The sequence below is a fragment of the Pleurodeles waltl genome, chromosome 12 (assembly GCF_031143425.1).
Source record: "Pleurodeles waltl isolate 20211129_DDA chromosome 12, aPleWal1.hap1.20221129, whole genome shotgun sequence".
In the NCBI taxonomy this organism is placed as follows: domain Eukaryota; kingdom Metazoa; phylum Chordata; class Amphibia; order Caudata; family Salamandridae; genus Pleurodeles; species Pleurodeles waltl.
Window position 1 is genome coordinate 2,642,462 of NC_090451.1, and position 20,182 is coordinate 2,662,643.

The 20,182-nt window shown below is 39.3% G+C and overlaps 4 non-coding genes across 4 annotated transcripts; all 4 read left to right on the top strand.

The window, feature by feature from the left end:
- The first annotated feature begins 5,125 nt into the window (after nucleotides 1–5,125).
- TRNAL-AAG (transfer RNA leucine (anticodon AAG)) lies at nucleotides 5,126–5,208 on the top strand. The gene has a single exon. It is a non-coding gene; the product is annotated as a tRNA-Leu (tRNA).
- Nucleotides 5,209–9,846: 4,638 nt separating this feature from the next.
- TRNAS-GCU (transfer RNA serine (anticodon GCU)) lies at nucleotides 9,847–9,928 on the top strand. Its single transcript has one exon. It is a non-coding gene; the product is annotated as a tRNA-Ser (tRNA).
- Nucleotides 9,929–10,433: 505 nt separating this feature from the next.
- Nucleotides 10,434–10,515, top strand: TRNAL-AAG (transfer RNA leucine (anticodon AAG)). The gene has a single exon. It is a non-coding gene; the product is annotated as a tRNA-Leu (tRNA).
- Nucleotides 10,516–15,755: 5,240 nt separating this feature from the next.
- Nucleotides 15,756–15,837, top strand: TRNAL-AAG (transfer RNA leucine (anticodon AAG)). Its single transcript has one exon. It is a non-coding gene; the product is annotated as a tRNA-Leu (tRNA).
- The last annotated feature ends 4,345 nt before the right edge of the window (nucleotides 15,838–20,182 follow it).

The following is a 20,182-nucleotide window of genomic DNA, read 5'->3' on the forward strand; positions in this document are numbered from 1 at the left end:
GCCAGACAGTGGGACCGAGCCTTCATATTTTAAAAAACCACAACCTAAGGTGACAAGAATTGTATCGGTAAACAAACCAGCTGTCTTGAAGTCTAACTATAGAGGCGACGAGAGGGGTCACTGTGATGCTGAAAGTTCAGTGAGTGTAAACAGTAGAACGCTGTGTGATTCGTTTCCTTGCAGTGATGACAGCTCGCGTTTCTAAAGCAGAGAGCAAACATACAATGGGGAAGAAGAATAAATAAGGAAAGACATATATTATATGCAGACAGTTATTATACTTTGCTTTTCACCTGTAACTCGCTCAACTGTCGGTGAATGCTGCGTTACCCTGCATAGCCAGGTCACCACAGCGGGTGTCCACAGTGTTTGGCCAAGTTACTATAGTTGTGAGCTTGTAGATGTGAGGTAGCGTGGCTGAGCAGGCTAAACTGGCTAGATTTAGGCTCTCGTCTCTCTGGAGCCGTGGGCTTGAATCCCAACACTTTAAGTTTACTTGAACCAAATACTTTTGCAAAAAAGGTTCATGTAATAAATATTCATTAGGGTCGTGGTTGTGAGTATGACACTAATGGATAAAAGTGGGACTAACAATGCTACAATTCCTGAGACTACCACTGCACTAACAGCCTGGGAGAGGTGTGAGCTGGATACAAGATACTTGCATGAGGGAACTAACTCGAAAGGGGAACTATCCACTGATGTTTTCTATCGCTTGCTGAGTGAGTATGTTGACACAATGGATGCAAAAGATTGTTTTGAGTGTACACAGATTCCTGTTTCGGTACAAGAGGGGGTTACCTATCATAGACTGTCATTAACATATGGGATACGTTGTAGTCTGTTACTAACAAGATTCTATAACCAGGAAGAGATTCAATATTTTTACTCAAATCATGATCTTGTGTTTTCTAATGTGCCTATCATAGAGGATGTGAGTGGGGTAGCTAAGTACTATAGCATAAAGTTAGGTAAAGGATTCTTTCAGGCAACATTAACAATTAGTACATCTTATGCACACCACAATAATTTGACATGTTTGCTTACACCTGTAGAGAAAAGCTTTTTAGATCACACGGAAGAGAGAAGAAGGGCATTGAAGGGTAAACTAGAGAAAGGATTACAGCAACGGGCCTTTGCTAGTAGTGATTCTTATAGTGCAATTAGAGAACAAGGGAAGTTAGCTTTAGACGCACTACATGTAGGAAAGCTTTGCATATCCAAGACCAAATCATACTATGACAATGTGTTTGTGGGAATGAGTGAATGTAAGCGTGTGTTTTTGTTTCAGAGTAAATGGACGTTCATGTTAAATGGACAGGATCCAGCAATCCCCGGGATTTATTATGTATGTGGACTTAATGCTTATTACCGTCTTCCAAAGGGATAGTATGGGACATGTTATTTGGGGATAGTTTTCCCAAAGATATATCAACTTGACGATTTGAAAAGGTTACCAAAATTGTCTGAATTACATCGTACTAGACATAAGAAAGAGACTGCTGCTGGTGTAGTAGGAGACATATTTGGGACGATAATTTCTTCAGTGGGAGTTATTATGAACTCCATAAAGATTCAAAAGTTGTCTACTATTGAGGATAACATGCTGACAAACTTTTCAGGGGCTATTCTCCTGATGGATACTGAACTTGCTGCGGAGGGGGCTATGACTCTTCAAAACAGGCTTGCTTTAGACATTCTTTTAGTGAAAAATGGCAGAGTTTGTAGATTGCTCAATGGGTGTAATTGTTGCGCTTACATACCAGATAATAGTAATGAGATTAGAAGTATGTTTACTAACTTGACTAGGGATAGTACGGACTTGAAGGATTTGAAAGAACCAGGTGTTTGGAAAAAGGTTGGGAAAGGATTTGCTTCAGTGGGAAATTGGATTAGTAACATTTGGCATGGGATATTGTCTAAAATAATACAGGGGATATTGATTGTTATAGATTGCTTATTTGGATCATGGGTGGCATGTAAAATTAGTAAAAGAATAAAATTGAAGATGGCGAAAAATAATAGGAGGAGGGAAGAAAAACAAAGGGAAAAATTATTCAGGGCAAGATCAAAGGGGAAACCAAGAAGGGAAGAGATTGATATGAGGGAATTTTAGTATGTAAAATTAGTAGGGAAGATTTGTGTGATGACAAGAGTCATCAGAGGAGGGATTGCTGGAGTGTGTCTTTTAAAATTAATATTAACATGAAAAGCTTACAATATATTGTGTAATGAAGCTGCATAAAAAATGTGTTAACGTAGAAATAATGCACACGTTTGAAATGTGCCCACGGGGAGTGGCTACCAATGTATACGAAGACTAATGAACGTTATTAATGCTGAATTAATTATGTACTAATGTTTTTAATTTGTATTAACATATCAAAATTGGAGTTATGTATTAGGAGTTTGTTCATTAAGCAGTAGGCATTAGTTTAGCGAAGGTCTATGCCTAGCTGCCTGGTCTCATATTAAACTGTCTTTTTCTAACGTGCAATGTGCTATTTTCCTGAAGGACATGAAACTGTACTTTCCCAGAAGCTAGAGATGTGTGTAACTGTAGTAAATTCTTTCTCATGGGACCCTACTTGCTCAAGGAGACATTCTTGCTGAATGCAACAGTGTAATTTGTAACAGGTGCAAGGCTGCCTGGAGTAGGAGAAAACAATGGAACTACTGACTGTAGCGTAACATGTAACTTTTCTTACCTGACATTCCAACCGATGAAAACGTCAATAACATGGGCCAATCAACGACATGAGAACTGTGGTTTGTGTAAAACTCTGGTGAAGATTATTGGACAGAGATGGCGATGCACCAATGATTATCCATTGAGGAATTAGGAGTAAATTAGACAGTTTTGATTTAACCACATGACCCGAGGAGAAATCAGGCATTTATTGGACATTCCACTCCAAGCCATTCTTTGCCATTCTACTGAGCCATTTAGGCCATTTCGTTTGAGACTTTACCGTTTGTTCGCCCTGTTACTCTAAACCACCCTTTACTTATTCCTTACCTGATACTTACTTTTCCTTTATATGAGGGAAGTTCTTGTTCCTTAGCTATGCCATACTGATACTTTGCCCTGTCCTTTCTTTGCTGATGATGCAAACGACTGATGTCCCGAGGACGAAGACTGACGCTGTTTGCTGATCCGTTGGATGGGTAACTATCTGATGAAAATTGTAATTGTCTGTTTGCCTTTTCTTTCTAGGTACCAACTGCTCTTTGATAGAGGCCATAGTTAGATGTTTTCCAAATTTGTGTTTGCTAAATTGTTTTGAATGAAGCCCAACATGCTGATGCTAATACGAGGTTATTTAGGGTGTTCACTAAAATCTGACGCAAATAGACAAATGATTGAGTTCTTGCTTTGTTGAACCATGCACTACTGAGACTTTGCTAAGTTGCTTCTTAATAATTATGTGTTAATACTGAGTGAATATTCTCTATGCATTGATTAATTGCGTTTCTAATTGCAAATCTGAAGAGTTACTAATGAGATGAATTGCTGATGAGATTAACAGAAATGACTTTAGATCGTAACCAGTAGGGAAATAAATATCCTAACACTTAACTAAATTGGTGTGGTTATTCATGACTGAAAGATCATGGTGTGTTCACTTTATTGACTCTCATTAAAGGTTATTGATTAGCATGCTGATTAGTTATTGCGATTGTTGTTGAGATATTGATCTATTGATCTATTGATTTGTGATGCCAAAAGACATCTCGTACTGGGAAGTCCCCGAACCTGGTCTAAAAGGTTCATCGACCTAGGCGTGTCTCCTTGTAAGTTTACTTATCAAGGCTCTGACGCGCCTTCACTAATAAAAAGTAATCTGATCGCTTGCTGCGGAGTCATCGTCAACAAAAACTACCAAAATATTACTTCAATGTATTGTAATTACGACTGCCTCAGTTTTATGCATTACGTGAGTAGTCGGACAGCAATTTATTTAGCGCAAAAATATTTCTTGTTGATGCACGTACGTTTTTAAACTGAAGTGTCATAGCTGTAGCGGCAATACTCCCAGTTTAGGTGGTTTTATAAACTAAGTTTTACTTTCTCCTACTTAAAACTTTTTGCAGAACAAGGCACATTAAATGGGAAGGCAGTTTTCCTTAATTGTGTACTATTTGCTGCCTAATGTTGACATGTAAGCACACCACCAATAACTGACACCTAGAGACTCGAAAGCGCCATACAAGTACAATATTTGAATGATATTGCACTTTAAATCCACGTACAACTGAATTAAAGCAATCTTAGCTCATTTGAGGGTAGTGTGATAGTACATCACATATAGCTAGAACACGTTTGGAAAATGTAATTTTCATGATTACATTACATTTAACATATAAATTCAAGCTGAAGTAGGGATGGACAACAAGGTCGTATAGAGCAAAGCTGAAGACAACAAGTTACCATAACAATCTGTAAATATATCCTCTTTATTATGTTTAGACAACTATCACCTAATAGAACACATTTTGGCTACCATATTTTGTACTCCTGAAACATGGTGTTTTGAAGACGAGGTGGCCGAGTGGTTAAGACGATTTACTGTTAAACCATTGTGCTCTGCATGCGTGGGTTCGAATCCCATCCTCGTCGGTTTATTGTTCCGTCTTTAGTTTTTAGTATGTGGTAGGGCTGGGTTAACCCTATTTTATGTGAAAGTTAAATGACATATCCCATGGTATTTCCGGCAGTACAACGGCTCAGTTTGGAAACACCGCTCAGTTGAGTACTGTGCTTAGGCATTACTGTAAACAGCGCCAGCCGGGTTCTGCTCATGAATCACAAAATCTTTCCTGAGGCGGAGGGTTGGTAAGTTGAGGGACGTAGATAATTTGATTCCTTATCCTTAAAGAAAGAGAAGCAACGCATGCGGGACGCCAATGTAAGGGTTGTCTTCCTACGGATTCTCAGGACTGGCGCTCCCTGACACCTCCCATGGCCCGGGGCCAATCCTGACCTACTGAATGTATCACGTGCCTGCTGCTGTTGGCGCTGACTTTCCTAGGATCACTTCACAGGCTATACACCCTTATTCTCCAACTCCCCTACACAACAGAACATCTCACTTCAGAAAGCTTACAGAAACAGGTTTGCACAGGTTAGTGTGGCCGAGCGGTCTAAGGCGCTGGATTAAGGCTCCAGTCTCTATGGAGGCGTGGGTTCGAATCCCACCACTGCCAGTATTTTTCAACTCACAAACGTATTTTGTCTGCATCAGTGTCTCACTCTCTGCCTTCTGCACCTACGATCCACATAGCGAGAGGTGAGACTATGTAAAGTGGTGACATATATATATAAGGGTAGCCAGACAGTGGGACCGAGCCTTCATATTTTAAAAAACCACAACCTAAGGTGACAAGAATTGTATCGGTAAACAAACCAGCTGTCTTGAAGTCTAACTATAGAGGCGACGAGAGGGGTCACTGTGATGCTGAAAGTTCAGTGAGTGTAAACAGTAGAACGCTGTGTGATTCGTTTCCTTGCAGGGATGACAGCTCGCGTTTCTAAAGCAGAGAGCAAACATACAATGGGGAAGAAGAATAAATAAGGAAAGACATATATTATATGCAGACTGTTATTATACTTTGCTTTTCACCTGTAACTCGCTCAACTGTCGGTGAATGCTGCGTTACCCTGCATAGCCAGGTCACCACAGCGGGTGTCCACAGTGTTTGGCCAAGTTACTATAGTTGTGAGCTCGTAGATGTGAGGTAGCGTGGCTGAGCAGGCTAAACTGGCTACATTTAGGCTCCAGTCTCTCTGGAGCTGTGGGCTTGAATCCCAACACTTTAAGTTTACTTGAACCAAATACTTTTGCAAAAAAGGTTTATGTAATAAATATTCATTAGGATCGTGGTTGTGAGTATGACACTAATGGATAAAAGTGGGACTAACAATGCTACAATTCCTGAGACTACCACTGCACTAACAGGCTGGGAGAGGTTTGAGCTGGATACAAGATACTTGCATGAGGGAACTAACTCGAAAGGGGAACTATCCACTGATGTTTTCTATCGCTTGCTGAGTGAGTATGTTGACACAATGGATGCAAAAGATTGTTTTGTGTGTACACAGATTCCTGTTTCGGTACAAGAGGGGGTTACCTATCATAGACTGTCATTAACATATGGGATACGTTGTAGTCTGTTACTAACAAGATTCTATAACCAGGAAGAGATTCAATATTTTTACTCAAATCATGATCTTGTGTTTTCTAATGTGCCTATCATAGAGGATGTGAGTGGGGTAGCTAAGTACTATAGCATAAAGTTAGTTAAAGGATTCTTTCAGGCGACATTAACAATTAGTACATCTTATGCACACCACAATAATTTGACATGTTTGCTTACACCTGTAGAGAAAATCTTTTTAGATCACACGGAAGAGAGAAGAAGGGCATTGAAGGGTAAACTAGAGAACGGATTACAGCAACGGGCCTTTGCTAGTAGTGACGGTTATAGTGCAATTAGAGAACAAGGGAAGTTAGCTTTAGACGCACTACATGTAGGAAAGCTTTGCATATCCAAGACCAAATCATACTATGACAATGTGTTTGTGGGAATGAGTGAATGTAAGCGTGTGTTTTTGTTTCAGAGTAAATGGACGTTCATGTTAAATGGACAGGATCCAGCAATCCCCGGGATTTATTATATATGTGGACTTAATGCTTATTACCGTCTTCCAAAGGGATAGTATGGGACATGTTATTTGGGGATAGTTTTCCCAAAGATATATCAACTTGACGATTTGAAAAGGTTACCAAAATTGTCTGAATTACATCGTACTAGACATAAGAAAGAGACTGCTGCTGGTGTAGTAGGAGACATATTTGGGACGATAATTTCTTCAGTGGGAGTTATTATGAACTCCATAAAGATTCAAAAGTTGTCTAGTATTGAGGATAACATGCTGACAAACTTTTCAGGGGCTATACTCCTGATGGATACTGAACTTGCTGCAGAGGGGGCTATGACTCTTCAAAACAGGCTTGCTTTAGACATTCTTTTAGTGAAAAATGGCAGAGTTTGTAGATTGCTCAATGGGTGTAATTGTTGCGCTTACATACCAGATAATAGTAATGAGATTAGAAGTATGCTTACTAACTTGACTAGGGATAGTACGGACTTGAAGGATTTGAAAGAACCAGGTGTTTGGAAAAAGGTTGGGAAAGGATTTGCTTCAGTGGGAAATTGGATTAGTAACATTTGGCATGGGATATTGTCTAAAATAATACAGGGGATATTGATTGTTATAGATTGCTTATTTGGATCATGGGTGGCATGTAAAATTAGTAAAAGAATAAAATTGAAGATGGCGAAAAATAATAGGAGGAGGGAAGAAAAACAAAGGGAAAAATTATTCAGGGCAAGATCAAAGGGGAAACCAAGAAGGGAAGAGATTGATATGAGGGAATTTTAGTATGTAAAATTAGTAGGGAAGATTTGTGTGATGACAAGAGTAATCAGAGGAGGGATTGCTGGAGTGTGTCTTTTAAAATTAATATTAACATGAAAAGCTTACAATATATTGTGTAATGAAGCTGCATAAAAAATGTGTTAACGTAGAAATAATGCACACGTTTGAAATGTGCCCACGGGGAGTGGCTACCAATGTATACGAAGACTAATGAAAGTTATTAATGCTGAATTAATTATGTACTAATGTTTTTAATTTGTATTAACATATCAAAATTGGAGTTATGTATTAGGAGTTTGTTCATTAAGCAGTAGGCCTTAGTTTATCGAAGGTCTGTGCCTAGCTGCCTGGTCTCATATTAAACTGTCTTTTTCTAACGTGCAATGTGCTATTTTCCTGAAGGACATGAAACTGTACTCTCCCAAAAGCTAGAGATGTGTGTAGCTGTAGTAAATTCTTTTTCATGGGACCCTACTTGCTCAAGGAGACATTCTTGCTGAATGCAACAGTGTAATTTGTAACAGGTGCAAGGCTGCCTGGAGTAGGAGAAAACAATGGAACTACTGACTGTAGCGTAAAATTTAACTTTTCTTACCTGACATTCCAACCGATGAAAACGTCAATAACATGGGCCAATCAACGACATGAGAACTGTGGTTTGTGTAAAACTCTGGTGAAGATTATTGGACAGAGATGGCGATGCACCAATGATTATCCATTGAGGAATTAGGAGTAAATTAGACAGTTTTGATTTAACCACATGACCCGAGGAGAAATCAGGCATTTATTGGACATTCCACTCCAAGCCATTCTTTGCCACTCTACTGAGCCATTTAGGCCATTTCGTTTGAGACTTTGCCGTTTGTTCGCCCTGTTACTCTAAACCACCCTTTACTTATTCCTTACGTGATACTTACTTCTCCTCTATATGAGGGAAGTTCTTGTTCCTTAGCTTTGCCATACTGATACTTTGCCCTGTCCTTTCTTTGTTGATGATGCAAACGACTGATGTCCCGAGGACGAAGAATGACGATGTTTGCTGATCCGTTGGATGGGTAACTATCTGATGAAAATTGTAATTGTCTGTTTGCCTTTTCTTTCTAGGTACCAACGCTCTTTGATAGAGGCCATAGTTAGATGTTTTCCAAATTTGTGTTTGCTAAATTGTTTTGCATGAAGCCCAACCAAGGTTATTTAAGGTGTTCACTAAAATCTGACGCAAATAGACAAATGACTGAGTTCTTGCTTTGTTGAACCATGCACTACTGAGACTTTGCTAAGTTGCTTCTTAATAATTATGTGTTAATACTGAGTGAATATTCTCTATGCATTGATTAATTGCGTTTCTAATTGCAAATCTGAAGAGTTACTAAAGAGATGAATTGCTGATGAGATTAACAGAAATGACTTTAGATTGTAACCAGTAGGGAAATAAATATCCTAACACTTAACTAAATTGGTGTGGTTATTCATGACTGAAAGATCATGGTGTGTTCACTTTATTGACTCTCATTAAAGGTTATTGATTAGCATGCTGATTAGTTATTGCGATTGTTGTTGAGATATTGATCTATTGATTTGTGATGCCAAAAGACATCTCGTACTGGGAAGTCCCCGAACCTGGTCTAAAAGGTTCATCGACCTAGGCGTGTCTCCTTGTAAGTTTACTTAGCAAGGCAATGACGCGCCTTCACTAATAAAAAGTAATCTGATCGCTTGCTGCGGAGTCATCGTCAACAAAAACTACCAAAATATTACTTCAATGTATTGTAATTACGACTGCCTCAGTTTTATGCATTACTTGAGTAGTCGGACAGCAATTTATTTAGCGCAAAAATATTTCATGTTGATGCACGTACGTTTTTAAACTGAAGTGTCATAGCTGTAGCGGCAATACTCCCAGTTTAGGTGGTTTTATAAACTAAGTTTTACTTTCTCCTACTTAAAACTTTTTGCAGAACAATGCACATTAAATGGGAAAGCAGTTTTCCTTAATTGTGTACTATTTGCTGCCTAATGTTGACATGTAAGCACACCACCAATAACTGACACCTAGAGACTCGAAAGCGCCATACCAGTACAATATTTGTATGATATTGCACTTTAAATCCACGTACAACTGAATTAAAGCAATCTTATCTCATTTGAGGGTAGTGTGATAGTACATCACATATGGATAGAACACGTTTGGAAAGTGTAATTTTCATGATTACATTACATTTAACATATAAATTCAAGCTGAAGTAGGGATGGACAACAAGGTCGTATAGAGCAAAGCTGAAGACAACAAGTTACCATAACAATCTGTAAATATATGCTCTTTATTATGTTTAGACAACTATCACCTAATAGAACACATTTTGGCTACCATATTTTGTACTCCTGAAAAATTGTATTTTGAAGACGAGGTGGCCGAGTTGTTAAGGTGATGGACTGCTAATCCATTGTGCTCTGCACGCGTGGGTTTGAATCCCATCCTCGTCGGTTTATTGTTCCGTCTTTAGTTTTTAGTACGTGGTAGGGCTGGGTTAACCCTATTTTATGTGAAAGTTAAATCACATATCCCATGGTATTTCCGGCAGTACAACGGCTCAGTTTGGAAACACCGCTCAGTTGAGTACTGTGCTTAGGCATTACTGTAAACAGCGCCAGCCGGGTTCTGCTCATGAATCACAAAATCTTTCCTGAGGCGGAGGGTTAGTAAGTTGAGGGACGTAGATAGTTTGATTCCTTATCCTTAAAGAAAGAGAAGCAGCGCGTGCGGGACGCCAATGTAAGGGTTGTCTTCCTACGGACTCTCAGGACTGGCGCTCCCTGACACCTCCCATGGCCCGGGGCCAATCCTGACCTACTGAATGTATCAAGTGCCTGCTGCTGTTGGCGTTGACTTTCCTAGGATCACTTCACAGGCTATACACCCTTATTCTCTAACTCCCCTATACAACAGAACATCTCACTTCAGAAAGCTTACAGAAACAGGTTTGCACAGGGTAGTGTGGCCGAGCGGTCTAAGGCGCTGGATTAAGGCTCCAGTCTCTTTGGAGGCGTGGGTTCGAATCCCACCGCTGCCAGTACTTTTCAACTCACAAACTTATTTTGTCTCATCAGTGTCTCACCATCTGCCTTCTGCACCTACGATCCACATAGCGAGAGGTGAGACTATGTAAAGTGGTGACGTATATATATAAGGGAAGCCAGACAGTGGGACCGAGCTTTCTTATTTTAAAAAACCACAACCTAAGGTGACAAGAATTGTATCGGTAAACAAACCAGCTGTCTTGAAGTCTAACTATAGAGGCGACGAGAGGGGTCACTGTGATGCTGAAAGTTCAGTGAGTGTAAACAGTAGAACGCTGTGTGATATGTTTCCTTGCAGTGATGACAGCTTGCGTTTCTAAAGCAGAGAGCAAACATACAATGGGGAAGAAGAATAAATAAGGAAAGACATATATTATATGCAGACAGTTATTATACTTTGCTTTTCACCTGTAACTCGCTCAACTGTCGGTGAATGCTGCGTTACCCTGCATAGCCAGGTCACCTCAGCGGGTGTCCACAGTGTTTGGCCAAGTTACTATAGTTGTGAGCTTGTAGATGTGAGGTAGCGTGGCTGAGCAGGCTAAACTGGCTAGATTTAGGCTCTCGTCTCTCTGGAGCCGTGGGCTTGAATCCCAACACTTTAAGTTTACTTGAACCAAATACTTTTGCAAAAAAGGTTCATGTAATAAATATTCATTAGGGTCGTGGTTGTGAGTATGACACTAATGGATAAAAGTGGGACTAACAATGCCACAATTCCTGAGACTACCACTGCACTAACAGCCTGGGAGAGGTGTGAGCTGGATACAAGATACTTGCATGAGGGAACTAACTCGAAAGGGGAACTATCCACTGATGTTTTCTATCGCTTGCTGAGTGAGTATGTTGACACAATGGATGCAAAAGATTGTTTTGAGTGTACACAGATTCCTGTTTCGGTACAAGAGGGGGTTACCTATCATAGACTGTCATTAACATATGGGATACGTTGTAGTCTGTTACTAACAAGATTCTATAACCAGGAAGAGATTCAATATTTTTACTCAAATCATGATCTTGTGTTTTCTAATGTGCCTATCATAGAGGATGTGAGTGGGGTAGCTAAGTACTATAGCATAAAGTTAGGTAAAGGATTCTTTCAGGCAACATTAACAATTAGTACATCTTATGCACACCACAATAATTTGACATGTTTGCTTACACCTGTAGAGAAAAGCGTTTTAGATCACACGGAAGAGAGAAGAAGGGCATTGAAGGGTAAACTAGAGAAAGGATTACAGCAACGGGCCTTTGCTAGTAGTGATTCTTATAGTGCAATTAGAGAACAAGGGAAGTTAGCTTTAGACGCACTACATGTAGGAAAGCTTTGCATATCCAAGACCAAATCATACTATGACAATGTGTTTGTGGGAATGAGTGAATGTAAGCGTGTGTTTTTGTTTCAGAGTAAATGGACGTTCATGTTAAATGGACAGGATCCAGCAATCCCCGGGATTTATTATGTATGTGGACTTAATGCTTATTACCGTCTTCCAAAGGGATAGTATGGGACATGTTATTTGGGGATAGTTTTCCCAAAGATATATCAACTTGACGATTTGAAAAGGTTACCAAAATTGTCTGAATTACATCGTACTAGACATAAGAAAGAGACTGCTGCTGGTGTAGTAGGAGACATATTTGGGACGATAATTTCTTCAGTGGGAGTTATTATGAACTCCATAAAGATTCAAAAGTTGTCTACTATTGAGGATAACATGCTGACAAACTTTTCAGGGGCTATTCTCCTGATGGATACTGAACTTGCTGCGGAGGGGGCTATGACTCTTCAAAACAGGCTTGCTTTAGACATTCTTTTAGTGAAAAATGGCAGAGTTTGTAGATTGCTCAATGGGTGTAATTGTTGCGCTTAAATACCAGATAATAGTAATGAGATTAGAAGTATGTTTACTAACTTGACTAGGGATAGTACGGACTTGAAGGATTTGAAAGAACCAGGTGTTTGGAAAAAGGTTGGGAAAGGATTTGCTTCAGTGGGAAATTGGATTAGTAACATTTGGCATGGGATATTGTCTAAAATAATACAGGGGATATTGATTGTTATAGATTGCTTATTTGGATCATGGGTGGCATGTAAAATTAGTAAAAGAATAAAATTGAAGATGGCGAAAAATAATAGGAGGAGGGAAGAAAAACAAAGGGAAAAATTATTCAGGGCAAGATCAAAGGGGAAACCAAGAAGGGAAGAGATTGATATGAGGGAATTTTAGTATGTAAAATTAGTAGGGAAGATTTGTGTGATGACAAGAGTCATCAGAGGAGGGATTGCTGGAGTGTGTCTTTTAAAATTAATATTAACATGAAAAGCTTACAATATATTGTGTAATGAAGCTGCATAAAAAATGTGTTAACGTAGAAATAATGCACACGTTTGAAATGTGCCCACGGGGAGTGGCTACCAATGTATACGAAGACTAATGAACGTTATTAATGCTGAATTAATTATGTACTAATGTTTTTAATTTGTATTAACATATCAAAATTGGAGTTATGTATTAGGAGTTTGTTCATTAAGCAGTAGGCCTTAGTTTAGCGAAGGTCTATGCCTAGCTGCCTGGTCTCATATTAAACTGTCTTTTTCTAACGTGCAATGTGCTATTTTCCTGAAGGACATGAAACTGTACTTTCCCAGAAGCTAGAGATGTGTGTAACTGTAGTAAATTCTTTCTCATGGGACCCTACTTGCTCAAGGAGACATTCTTGCTGAATGCAACAGTGTAATTTGTAACAGGTGCAAGGCTGCCTGGAGTAGGAGAAAACAATGGAACTACTGACTGTAGCGTAACATGTAACTTTTCTTACCTGACATTCCAACCGATGAAAACGTCAATAACATGGGCCAATCAACGACATGAGAACTGTGGTTTGTGTAAAACTCTGGTGAAGATTATTGGACAGAGATGGCGATGCACCAATGATTATCCATTGAGGAATTAGGAGTAAATTAGACAGTTTTGATTTAACCACATGACCCGAGGAGAAATCAGGCATTTATTGGACATTCCACTCCAAGCCATTCTTTGCCATTCTACTGAGCCATTTAGGCCATTTCGTTTGAGACTTTACCGTTTGTTCGCCCTGTTACTCTAAACCACCCTTTACTTATTCCTTACCTGATACTTACTTTTCCTTTATATGAGGGAAGTTCTTGTTCCTTAGCTATGCCATACTGATACTTTGCCCTGTCCTTTCTTTGCTGATGATGCAAACGACTGATGTCCCGAGGACGAAGACTGACGCTGTTTGCTGATCCGTTGGATGGGTAACTATCTGATGAAAATTGTAATTGTCTGTTTGCCTTTTCTTTCTAGGTACCAACTGCTCTTTGATAGAGGCCATAGTTAGATGTTTTCCAAATTTGTGTTTGCTAAATTGTTTTGAATGAAGCCCAACATGCTGATGCTAATACGAGGTTATTTAGGGTGTTCACTAAAATCTGACGCAAATAGACAAATGATTGAGTTCTTGCTTTGTTGAACCATGCACTACTGAGACTTTGCTAAGTTGCTTCTTAATAATTATGTGTTAATACTGAGTGAATATTCTCTATGCATTGATTAATTGCGTTTCTAATTGCAAATCTGAAGAGTTACTAATGAGATGAATTGCTGATGAGATTAACAGAAATGACTTTAGATCGTAACCAGTAGGGAAATAAATATCCTAACACTTAACTAAATTGGTGTGGTTATTCATGACTGAAAGATCATGGTGTGTTCACTTTATTGACTCTCATTAAAGGTTATTGATTAGCATGCTGATTAGTTATTGCGATTGTTGTTGAGATATTGATCTATTGATTTGTGATGCCAAAAGACATCTCGTACTGGGAAGTCCCCGAACCTGGTCTAAAAGGTTCATCGACCTAGGCGTGTCTCCTTGTAAGTTTACTTATCAAGGCTCTGACGCGCCTTCACTAATAAAAAGTAATCTGATCGCTTGCTGCGGAGTCATCGTCAACAAAAACTACCAAAATATTACTTCAATGTATTGTAATTACGACTGCCTCAGTTTTATGCATTACGTGAGTAGTCGGACAGCAATTTATTTAGCGCAAAAATATTTCTTGTTGATGCACGTACGTTTTTAAACTGAAGTGTCATAGCTGTAGCGGCAATACTCCCAGTTTAGGTGGTTTTATAAACTAAGTTTTACTTTCTCCTACTTAAAACTTTTTGCAGAACAAGGCACATTAAATGGGAAGGCAGTTTTCCTTAATTGTGTACTATTTGCTGCCTAATGTTGACATGTAAGCACACCACCAATAACTGACACCTAGAGACTCGAAAGCGCCATACAAGTACAATATTTGTATGATATTGCACTTTAAATCCACGTACAACTGAATTAAAGCAATCTTAGCTCATTTGAGGGTAGTGTGATAGTACATCACATATGGCTAGAACACGTTTGGAAAATGTAATTTTCATGATTACATTACATTTAACATATAAATTCAAGCTGAAGTAGGGATGGACAACAAGGTCGTATAGAGCAAAGCTGAAGACAACAAGTTACCATAACAATCTGTAAATATATCCTCTTTATTATGTTTAGACAACTATCACCTAATAGAACACATTTTGGCTACCATATTTTGTACTCCTGAAACATGGTGTTTTGAAGACGAGGTGGCCGAGTGGTTAAGACGATTTACTGTTAAACCATTGTGCTCTGCATGCGTGGGTTCGAATCCCATCCTCGTCGGTTTATTGTTCCGTCTTTAGTTTTTAGTATGTGGTAGGGCTGGGTTAACCCTATTTTATGTGAAAGTTAAATGACATATCCCATGGTATTTCCGGCAGTACAACGGCTCAGTTTGGAAACACCGCTCAGTTGAGTACTGTGCTTAGGCATTACTGTAAACAGCGCCAGCCGGGTTCTGCTCATGAATCACAAAATCTTTCCTGAGGCGGAGGGTTGGTAAGTTGAGGGACGTAGATAGTTTGATTCCTTATCCTTAAAGAAAGAGAACCAGCGCATGCGGGACGCCAATGTAAGGGTTGTCTTCCTACGGACTCTCAGGACTGGCGCTCCCTGACACCTCCCATGGCCCGGGGCCAATCCTGACCTACTGAATGTATCACGTGCCTGCTGCTGTTGGCGTTGACTTTCCTAGGATCACTTCACAGGCTATACACCCTTATTCTCCAACTCCACTATACAACAGAACATCTCACTTCAGAAAGCTTACAGAAACAGGTTTGCACAGGGTAGTGTGGCCGAGCGGTCTAAGGTGCGGGATTAAGGCTCCAGTCTCTTTGGAGGCGTGGGTTCGAATCCCACCACTGCCAGTATTTTTCAACTCACAAACGTATTTTGTCTGCATCAGTGTCTCACTCTCTGCCTTCTGCACCTACGATCCACATAGCGAGAGGTGAGACTATGTAAAGTGGTGACATATATATATAAGGGTAGCCAGACAGTGGGACCGAGCCTTCATATTTTAAAAAACCACAACCTAAGGTGACAAGAATTGTATCGGTAAACAAACCAGCTGTCTTGAAGTCTAACTATAGAGGCAACGAGAGGGGTCACTGTGATGCTGAAAGTTCAGTGAGTGTAAACAGTAGAACGCTGTGTGATTCGTTTCCTTGCAGGGATGACAGCTCGCGTTTCTAAAGCAGAGAGCAAACATACAATGGGGAAGAAGAATAAATAAGGAAAGACATATATTATATGCAGACTGTTATTATACTTTGCTTTTCACCTGTAACTCGCTCAACTGTCGGTGAATGCTGCGTTACCCTGCATAGCCAGGTCACCACAGCGGGTGTCCACAGTGTTTGGCCAAGTTACTATAGTTGTGAGCTCGTAGATGTGAGGTAGCGTGGCTGAGCAGGCTAAACTGGCTACATTTAGGCTCCAGTCTCTCTGGAGCCGTGGGCTTGAATCCCAACACTTTAAGTTTACTTGAACCAAATACATTTGCAAAAAAGGTTTATGTAATAAATATTCATTAGGGTTGTGGTTGTGAGTATGACACTAATGGATAAAAGTGGGACTAACAATGCTACAATTCCTGAGACTACCACTGCACTAACAGGCTGGGAGAGGTTTGAGCTGGATACAAGATACTTGCATGAGGGAACTAACTCGAAAGGGGAACTATCCACTGATGTTTTCTATCGCTTGCTGAGTGAGTATGTTGACACAATGGATGCAAAAGATTGTTTTGTGTGTACACAGATTCCTGTTTCGGTACAAGAGGGGGTTACCTATCATAGACTGTCATTAACATATGGGATACGTTGTAGTCTGTTACTAACAAGATTCTATAACCAGGAAGAGATTCAATATTTTTACTCAAATCATGATCTTGTGTTTTCTAATGTGCCTATCATAGAGGATGTGAGTGGGGTAGCTAAGTACTATAGCATAAAGTTAGTTAAAGGATTCTTTCAGGCGACATTAACAATTAGTACATCTTATGCACACCACAATAATTTGACATGTTTGCTTACACCTGTAGAGAAAATCTTTTTAGATCACACGGAAGAGAGAAGAAGGGCATTGAAGGGTAAACTAGAGAACGGATTACAGCAACGGGCCTTTGCTAGTAGTGACGGTTATAGTGCAATTAGAGAACAAGGGAAGTTAGCTTTAGACGCACTACATGTAGGAAAGCTTTGCATATCCAAGACCAAATCATACTATGACAATGTGTTTGTGGGAATGAGTGAAGGTAAGCGTGTGTTTTTGTTTCAGAGTAAATGGACGTTCATGTTAAATGGACAGGATCCAGCAATCCCCGGGATTTATTATATATGTGGACTTAATGCTTATTACCGTCTTCCAAAGGGATAGTATGGGACATGTTATTTGGGGATAGTTTTCCCAAAGATATATCAACTTGACGATTTGAAAAGGTTACCAAAATTGTCTGAATTACATCGTACTAGACATAAGAAAGAGACTGCTGCTGGTGTAGTAGGAGACATATTTGGGACGATAATTTCTTCAGTGGGAGTTATTATGAACTCCATAAAGATTCAAAAGTTGTCTACTATTGAGGATAACATGCTGACAAACTTTTCAGGGGCTATACTCCTTATGGATACTGAACTTGCTGCGGAGGGGGCTATGACTCTTCAAAACAGGCTTGCTTTAGACATTCTTTTAGTGAAAAATGGCAGAGTTTGTAGATTGCTCAATGGGTGTAATTGTTGCGCTTACATACCAGATAATAGTAATGAGATTAGAAGTATGCTTACTAACTTGACTAGGGATAGTACGGACTTGAAGGATTTGAAAGAACCAGGTGTTTGGAAAAAGGTTGGGAAAGGATTTGCTTCAGTGGGAAATTGGATTAGTAACATTTGGCATGGGATATTGTCTAAAATAATACAGGGGATATTGATTGTTATAGATTGCTTATTTGGATCATGGGTGGCATGTAAAATTAGTAAAAGAATAAAATTGAAGATGGCGAAAAATAATAGGAGGAGGGAAGAAAAACAAAGGGAAAAATTATTCAGGGCAAGATCAAAGGGGAAACCAAGAAGGGAAGAGATTGATATGAGGGAATTTTAGTATGTAAAATTAGTAGGGAAGATTTGTGTGATGACAAGAGTAATCAGAGGAGGGATTGCTGGAGTGTGTCTTTTAAAATTAATATTAACATGAAAAGCTTACAATATATTGTGTAATGAAGCTGCATAAAAAATGTGTTAACGTAGAAATAATGCACACGTTTGAAATGTGCCCACGGGGAGTGGCTACCAATGTATACGAAGACTAATGAAAGTTATTAATGCTGAATTAATTATGTACTAATGTTTTTAATTTGTATTAACATATCAAAATTGGAATTATGTATTAGGAGTTTGTTCATTAAGCAGTAGGCCTTAGTTTATCGAAGGTCTGTGGCCTAGCTGCCTGGTCTCATATTAAACTGTCTTTTTCTAACGTGCAATGTGCTATTTTCCTGAAGGACATGAAACTGTACTCTCCCAAAAGCTAGAGATGTGTGTAGCTGTAGTAAATTCTTTCTCATGGGACCCTACTTGCTCAAGGAGACATTCTTGCTGAATGCAACAGTGTAATTTGTAACAGGTGCAAGGCTGCCTGGAGTAGGAGAAAACAATGGAACTACTGACTGTAGCGTAAAATGTAACTTTTCTTACCTGACATTCCAACCGATGAAAACGTCAATAACATGGGCCAATCAACGACATGAGAACTGTGGGTTGTGTAAAACTCTGGTGAAGATTATTGGACAGAGATGGCGATGCACCAATGATTATCCATTGAGGAATTAGGAGTAAATTAGACAGTTTTGATTTAACCACATGACCCTAGGAGAAATCAGGCATTTATTGGACATTCCACTCCAAGCCATTCTTTGCCATTCTACTGAGCCATTTAGGCCATTTCGTTTGAGACTTTGCCGTTTGTTCGCCCTGTTACTCTAAACCACCCTTTACTTATTCCTTACCTGATACTTACTTCTCCTCTATATGAGGGAAATCCTTGTTCCTTAGCTATGCCATACTGATACTTTGCCCTGTCCTTTCTTTGCTGATGATGCAAACGACTGATGTCCCGAGGACGAAGACTGATGCTGTTTGCTGATCCGTTGGATGGGTAACTATCTGATGAAAATTGTAATTGTCTGTTTGCCTTTTCTTTATAGGTACCAACTGCTCTTTGATAGAGGCCATAGTTAGATGTTTTCCAAATTTGTGTTTGCTAAATTGTTTTGCATGAAGCCCAACTTGCTGATGCTAATATGAGGTTATTTAAGGTGTTCACTAAAATCTGACGCAAATAGACAAATGATTGAGTTCTTGCTTTGTTAAACCATGCACTACTGAGACTTTGCTAAGTTGCTTCTTAATAATTATGTGTTAATACTGAGTGAATATTCTCTATGCATTGATTAATTGCGTTTCTAATTGCAAATCTGAAGAGTTACTAATGAGATGAATTGCTGATGAGATTAACAGAAATGACTTTAGATTGTAACCAGTAGGGAAATAAATATCCTAACACTTAACTAAATTGGTGTGGTTATTCATGACTGAAAGATCATGGGGTGTTCACTTTATTGACTCTCATTAAAGGTTATTGATTAGCATGCTGATTAGTTATTGCGATTGTTGTTGAGATATTGATCTATTGATTTGTGATGCCAAAAGACATCTCGTACTGGGAAGTCCCCGAACCTGGTCTAAAAGGTTCATCGACCTAGGCGTGTCTCCTTGTAAGTTTACTTATCAAGGCTCTGACGCGCCTTCACTAATAAAAAGTAATCTGATCGCTTGCTGCGGAGTCATCGTCAACAAAAACTACCAAAATATTACTTCAATGTATTGTAATTACGACTGCCTCAGTTTTATGCATTACGTGAGTAGTCGGACAGCAATTTATTTAGCGCAAAAATATTTCTTGTTGATGCACGTACGTTTTTTAACTGAAGTGTCATAGCTGTAGCGGCAATACTCCCAGTTTAGGTGGTTTTATAAACTAAGTTTTACTTTCTCCTACTTAAAACTTTTTGCAGAACAATGCACATTAAATGGGAAGGCAGTTTTCCTTGATTGAGTACTATTTGCTGCCTAATGTTGACATGTAAGCACACCACCAATAACTGACACCTAGAGACTCGAAAGCGCCATACCAGTACAATATTTGTAT